Source organism: Podarcis erhardii (genome assembly GCF_964252035.2).
Source record: "Podarcis erhardii genome assembly, chromosome: 8".
Classification (NCBI taxonomy): domain Eukaryota; kingdom Metazoa; phylum Chordata; class Lepidosauria; order Squamata; family Lacertidae; genus Podarcis; species Podarcis erhardii.
This window is the reverse complement of record NC_138499.1, coordinates 74,180,780-74,188,142: the sequence shown is the minus strand read 5'-3', so window position 1 is coordinate 74,188,142 and position 7,363 is coordinate 74,180,780. Positions and strand designations below refer to the sequence as shown.

Here is a 7,363-nt window from a genome sequence, read left to right as displayed (position 1 = left end):
GGAAATGTAACTCAACACGTTGGTGGTCCTGTGGAAAATATACTGGTGGCCCAAATCTTTGTAAAATTACACTGTCTAATTTTTATTAAGTTTTACTATTTTACGTTTTAGAATATTCATTTGAACAACCTTAAAATATCAATGACTTCCCTTCTTGACCTTCCATGGTTCATTTTGCATATCATAAATCCCTGAATATTTTATATAAACTAAACCATTCAGTATTCCATTTTTACATCCATCATAACTTATTTACACTGTTGGATTTATCTTAATGCTGCCAACGTTTTCAAATGCACACAATTTTCTCCCATATATTCATTAAACATTTTCCAATCTTCTTTAAACATATACATAAATAACCTTTTTCGACACCTGGGAATTTCAGTCTGAATTATCTCCAACAAAAAGGACTCTCTCTTTTTTTTAAGTACCTTTAAACATTTTTTTTTCAATTCATTATAAATTATTTCCCAATACTCTTTTACCCTTTTACAAATCTACCACATATGAAAGAACATACCCTCAGCCTCATTGCATCTCCAGCACTTAACTGATTGAGTTACAGATAGGTAGCCGTGTTGGTCTGCCATAGTCAAAACAAAAAATTCCTTCCAGTAGCACCTTAAAGACCAACTAAGGTGCTACTGGAAGGAATTTTTTGTTTTAACTGATTGAGTCTTATACATCTTAGCAAGTCCATTCAGAGTTAAATACCCTCTGTAAATCATTTTCAGGTAGTTCTCTTTCAAGGAATAACATGCTGTGAATTTCAAATCTATATTATGTCCTGTAGCTATTGCCCATTGTGTGAAATGACACTTTTAAACTTGTTTCTAAAACTTGAACTGTGGGAATAGGGGCCGGTGAGAAAGTTGCCCAAGTATGTGGATGACACAAAGTTATTCAGGTTCAGGGAGCCTGAAGCAAAAAAGGGCTTGTGCGAAAAAAATTCTCTCTCCAGACTTGTGGCGTGAGCGATAAATAGCAAACATGGTTTGATGCAAGTGTAAAGAGATGTGTGCAGGGAAAACAGTCCTGATTTCACACACAAATAGGTAAAGGTCCCCTGGACATTTAAGTCCAGTCAAAGGCGACTATGGGGTTGCTGCACTCATCTTGCTTTCAGGCCGAGGGACCTGGCGTTTGTTCACAGACAACTTTCTGGGTCATGTGGCTAGCATGACTAAATCACTTCTGGCACAACAGGACACCATGACAGAAACCAGAGCGCATGGAAATGCCATTTACCTTCCTGCCACAGTGGTACCTATTTATTGCACTGGCGTGCTTTTGAACTGCTAGGTTGGCAGAAGCTGGGACAGAGCAATGGGAGCTCGCTCTGTCACAGGGATTCGAACCACCAACCTTCCAGTCGGCAAGCCCAAGAGGCTCAGTGGTTTAGACCACAGCACCACCTGTGTACCCATATATCCATGTCATATATCATAGTATATATGATTTAACATATATAATAAACGCAGCCTTGGGGTGCTGGTGGAGTGCTCAATTAAAATGTTGACATGCACTAACAATTCAGCATCAATACAAACAGCAGGTGAAATGAAAACTTTCACAGGATCAACTGGTTGTTTTGAAAGGGGAATTGGGATTCCAGGTATACAGAACTATCCTTCAGGCTCTGGATATGAGGGAGATTTTTAAAATGAACTTACTGGACTGTTGGGCTGAGCATTAGAGAGGTTTATTGGCTGCTGTAGTTGGTTGGCATGGAGATGCCCTCACAACAATGCAAACATGACATTATGATGTCACAAGCAGGATGAGTTCCAAGCCTTTGCAATGTGAGAGAGCTAACATTATGACTGAGCCCTATGAAAATGGATTTTCATAGCAGGTGATGATAAATAGTTTTATAGCGGCTTGGAAACTTTATGCTTTCTGAATGCCTTGTTAATCAAAGAGTTAGCCTTATGCATGTTTGTTTGGGCTGATTCACAATATTGCTTTCTGTGACATGTTGCTTGTTCCTAATGAAAGTATTGTTTGACTGTGGATTTTGATATTTGTCCAACGGACTGATTTAACTTCATCGTCCTTTTGCAGAGAGCTATGTTTTAGATTTAGGTTCATCATAGTGCAACTCATCCACTTTTGTACTGTGATGGCAGCCTCGTATTACAGGGCCATTTTATACCGTCTGCATTCCCTGCTGCCGCCTGAAAATAGAAATTTGAAATGTGATCGTTTGGGTATTTTTCACCCTCTTTGGGGCAATGCTGTTTTGACATGAGGAGAAAGTCACATGGATGGGTTGCGAAATTGAGTATGAAGACAATCGGGATGAATCTTTGTAACAAGTGATGATAAATAGATTTATTTGGGAAGTATGCTAACTTTACTATTGGGGGAAAGTTGCAAGAGCAAAAATAAACATTGCTGTATAGTCAGACTGAGTTACCTACATTTACTGGTCCCTGCAGCTGGCATGGAGGCAGTAGCCTAGGTTGAAAGCAAACATAGCATTCTGATGTTGTCAGGGAACTGACATCAGAACGAGAGGGGGAGGCAAGGCTCCAAAGTGATGCAAGACCCTTCTCCAAGACCCTTCACCCGAGACTAGTGAGGAGAGCGCAGACACGCCTCTGCCTTCCCCTTACTTGCGCAGACGAGTTCCGCGCAGGGAAAGTAGGAGGAGACTTGGCGTCAAACAGCTCTTATGCTGGAAGAGGTTCAAGAAACGCCCACTGACGGATTCTGCAAGTGACTGACTGGCCACGGAGTGTGAGCTGTCAGCCAAAGCATGGTTGGCCAGGCAATCTAACCAAAACTGAAGGCAACTTACGCACAAGTAATCCCCTTACAACCATTACAGATGTCATCCATGATGTCACAAACAAGATAAGCTCAAATGATCAAAAAGTGAGGAACAGTTAACAGTCTGACAGAGTCTGAACAAAGTCAGGATGGATCTTCATAACTGGTGAGTGTAAATAGGTTATTTGGGAGCTGTATCAGCATTATCAAAGTTAAAAGATTTGCAGATTGCTAAATCCTAGTCTGCCAACTTCTAACACCTTGCCCAAGGACCTAACATAAAGAATAAGAGGACAAGAAGAACATACATTTAAAGAAGTTTGGAAAATGTTTATTGAATATATGAGGAGAGATTGTGTACACTTGAAAACATTGGCAGAATTAAGATAAATTCAACAGTGTAAAAAAGTTTTGATGGATGTAACAATGGAATAGTGAATGGTTTAGTGTTTATGTAAAATATGCAGGAATTTATGTTATGCAAAATGAATCATGGAAAGAGAAGAAGGGAAGCCATTGATATTTCCTGTATATTTTAGAAGATATATTCTAATTACAAATAACATTTTTTCTTCTTAAGAAAAAACAACAACACCCATCTCAAAATGTTGTTGTATAAGAAAGCCAGCAGAGGGGGTACGAGTCAGTTAGCAGCTATCCTCAAGCTTAGCTAGGGTTGCCATATTTCAAAAAGTAAAATTCCTGACAACCGAAAAGCTCTTTTTAGGAAGACCCCAAAATTGTTGAACTTCTTTTTAGGAAACCACAAAACTAGTGATTTTAAGCTTTTTGAGCAGTGCTTTTTTCTGGGAGCACCCCTAAACATTTTGTGAATCTGTTTGGCCTCACTGAGGGGCAGTATGAATAGGAAAATGAGAGTACCCCTATATATATATATATATATATATATATATATATATATATATACATATATTACATATATTACATATATTACATATATTACATATATATATATATATATATTACATGTTTTGGTGTCCTCGGGTGTCTTCCCGTGTAAAAGTTGGGGTGTCTAGGCGACGTTTCGACGAGGTCTCACTCGTCATCTTCAGGCTGGTGCTTTCGGCTTCTTGTTACTGGAACAGAGCAGGATCTCAGTGTTTGAGTTCCTATAAATACTGTAGAGGGGGTGTGGTGTATAGCCTCCAATGTTCTGGGCAGAGAGGAAGTTCCCAGGCTAGTGTGCCTTTTCTTCTTTTGTTCCTTAATTACTTGAGAGATATCTTGAGTGATTTCTTGAGTGATATCCTGAGTACCACTTAGGTGGGTCATTAGGTGTGGATTAGTTGTTAAAGTCTTTGTGTCTTGACCTCTTGAACTTTGTGAAGAGTTTTCCTGAGAAGATGGCTGTACTGTACTTAGTTGTGCTCTGGCTTGGCTTCGTGTATAGGGGCGAGCTGTGGTTTTGTGGCTTGTGTCAGCCAGATCTGTGTAGGGATTGCAGGGGGGTGCAGCATCCGGAGGTGCCACCATGGATTGGCTACTGGATGGTGTCTGTAATTCATCTGTGGAGAGGGTCTGGGTTTGGGTCTGGTGTGGTTGATTGGTGTTGGCGTTCTGTGTGCCTCTGGATCTGGTGTCAGTTTTTGTGGGGAGGGCTAATTAATTTTGCAGATTCCAAATTGCTCTTTAACACGGAACATCACCACAAGAGAATAATCATGGAAGCCATCGAGATAGAGAAACACCCTCACAACATGAACAAGCGTGACGACACATCCCGCTTGCCAGACATCTGGAAATTAGCCCTCCCCACAAAAACTGACACCAGATCCAGAGGCACACAGAACGCCAACACCAATCAACCACACCAGACCCAAACCCAGACCCTCTCCACAGATGAATTACAGACACCATCCAGTAGCCAATCCATGGTGGCACCTCCGGATGCTGCACCCCCCTGCAATCCCTACACAGATCTGGCTGACACAAGCCACAAAACCACAGCTCGCCCCTATACACGAAGCCAAGCCAGAGCACAACTAAGTACAGTACAGCCATCTTCTCAGGAAAACTCTTCACAAAGTTCAAGAGGTCAAGACACAAAGACTTTAACAACTAATCCACACCTAATGACCCACCTAAGTGGTACTCAGGATATCACTCAAGAAATCACTCAAGATATCTCTCAAGTAATTAAGGAACAAAAGAAGAAAAGGCACACTAGCCTGGGAACTTCCTCTCTGCCCAGAACATTGGAGGCTATACACCACACCCCCTCTACAGTATTTATAGGAACTCAAACACTGAGATCCTGCTCTGTTCCAGTAACAAGAAGCCGAAAGCACCAGCCTGAAGATGACGAGTGAGACCTCGTCGAAACGTCGCCTAGACACCCCAACTTTTACACGGGAAGACACCCGAGGACACCAAAACCTGCATTCCTGTACCCGTGAAAATCTACGAAAGCATATATATTACATATATATATATATATATATATATATATATATATATATGTAATTAAGCCCTGCTTGTCAGGAATTTTCTTGATGTATGGCAAGCCTAAGGTTAGCTACCACAGACAGCAAACAAGTTGAGGATCCTAGTCTTGAATTTTCTCTTTCTAGCAGCGCAGTGGAATTCACCTGACTGTCTGTTACCAAGACTCTCAGGTAGGATTTACTGCACATCCTATGCTTGCAAAAATCTATATGTAATGAGGAAGAGAATGGCTGTAGCCTGTAGCATAGTGGAAAAAAGATTATCTTGGATTGCAGAAGATCCCAGGTTCTTTTCTCTCTTTTTTGGAAAATGTTTTTTATTTGGTTTTACAAACACAGAGTTAGAACAACGCAAAAGAAATACCCATATTTACAGATTCCTCTGAATGTCTAGAACCCCCCCCCCCGATCACCTACATGGGTCTTATTGTCAATGTTTTCAACTGCATATTTTTTTTCCCATATTCCTTAATTCTTAGGAATGTTGAGTTGTGTCGTAGAGAGAGGTATCTTGCAATGGCTGCTAAGAAGGAATAACAACAACAACAACAACAACAGCAACAACAACAACAACAACAACAACAATTTATTATTTATACCCCACCCATCTCGGTGGCTTCCAACAGAATATATATATAGTGATAAAACATCAGTCATTAAAAACTTCCCTAAACAGGGCTGCCTTCAGATAGTTGTTTATTTCTTTGACATCTGATGGGAGGGCGTTCCACAGTGCAGGTGCCACTACCGAGAAGCTCTCTGCCTGCTTCCCTTTAACCTTACTTCTTGCAGTGAGGAAACCTCCAGAAGGCCCTCAGCACTGGACCTCAGTGTCTGGGCTGAATGATGGAGGTGGAGATGCTCCTTCAAGTATACTGGGCCAAGACCATTTAGGGCATTATAGGTCAGCACCAACACTTTGAATTGTGCTCGGAAACATACTGCAAGCCAATGTAGGTCTTTCAAAACCAGTGTTATATGGTCTTGGCAGCCACTCCCAGTCACCAGTCTAGCTGCCGCATTCTGGATTAATTGTAGTTTCCGGGTCACTTTCAAAGGTAGCCCCACACAGAGCACATTGCAATAGTCCAAGAGGGAGATGACTAGAGCATGCACCACTCTGGCGAGACAGTCTGCGGGCAGGTAGGGTCTCACCCTGTGCACCAGATGGAGCTGGTAGACAGCTGCCCTGGACACAGAATTGACCTGCACCTTCATGGACAACTATGAGTCCAAAATGACTCCCAGGCTGTGCACCTGGTACTTCAGGGGCACAGTTCCCCCATTCAGGACCAAGGAGTCCTCCACACTAGCCCACCCCCAAATACTTCTGTCTTGTCAGGATTCAGCCTCTATCTGTTAGCCGCCATTCATCCTCTAACTGTCACCACTTATGATTTTTCTTTCAGTGGATAGTACTTCAAATAATAAGAAGTGAAGCAATTGGCAGAACATTCCTTCATGCCTGGAGGTTCTCAGGATGTTAATGCTTCAATTTCCCTTTGATTTATCAGGGTCTTTTGAGCCACCCCTCTCCGCACAATATTTATTGTATGTTTCATTGTGTACCTCAGTGCTTATTATTTCCAGTTAAATTCAGTAAAATACCTTTATTATAGCCAATGAATTTTCACAGCACAGTATGTGAGCTTTTGAGTTCCCACAGACCTCTTTCTCTAGCCGGATGGTTTTCCTGCTGTGTCACACTGTTTTCCATTTTCACTTCTATAATGTGTGAAGAAAAGCTTCCAAGTGAAGTGAAATTCAAACCAGACTTCCTTTAAAAGTCCCTATACATTTTCTTCCATGAAGTTGTAAGCATCCTCTTTGGAGAATTACAATCTGTCATGCAACCCAATGGGTCATGTCTACTCATAATTAAGATCCATTGAGTTCAATGGAATTTATTCCCATCTCAGGAAACATTGTATAGGCTTGTAACTGTAATCATAATTTAATTATTCTTTCACAGCTTTCTTTTTTATAAAAATGCATAGGGTGGCAATTGGCCAAGTCACACTCAGACTGAACATAACTTAGTCCAGGGTAGGGATATAATAAAAAGGATTATAAGAAAGAGGGAGAAGGGAGAGCAGGCTTATCTACACAGAATTTACTTC

General features: G+C 41.2%; 1 long non-coding RNA gene across 1 annotated transcript; it reads left to right on the top strand.

Moving 5' to 3' along the window:
- The first annotated feature begins 2,835 nt into the window (after window positions 1-2,835).
- LOC309348172 lies at window positions 2,836-6,942 on the top strand. Its single transcript, XR_014159266.1, has 3 exons — window positions 2,836-2,944; window positions 5,370-5,414; window positions 6,653-6,942. It is a non-coding gene; the product is annotated as an uncharacterized lncRNA (long non-coding RNA).
- Window positions 6,943-7,363: the final 421 nt, after the last annotated feature.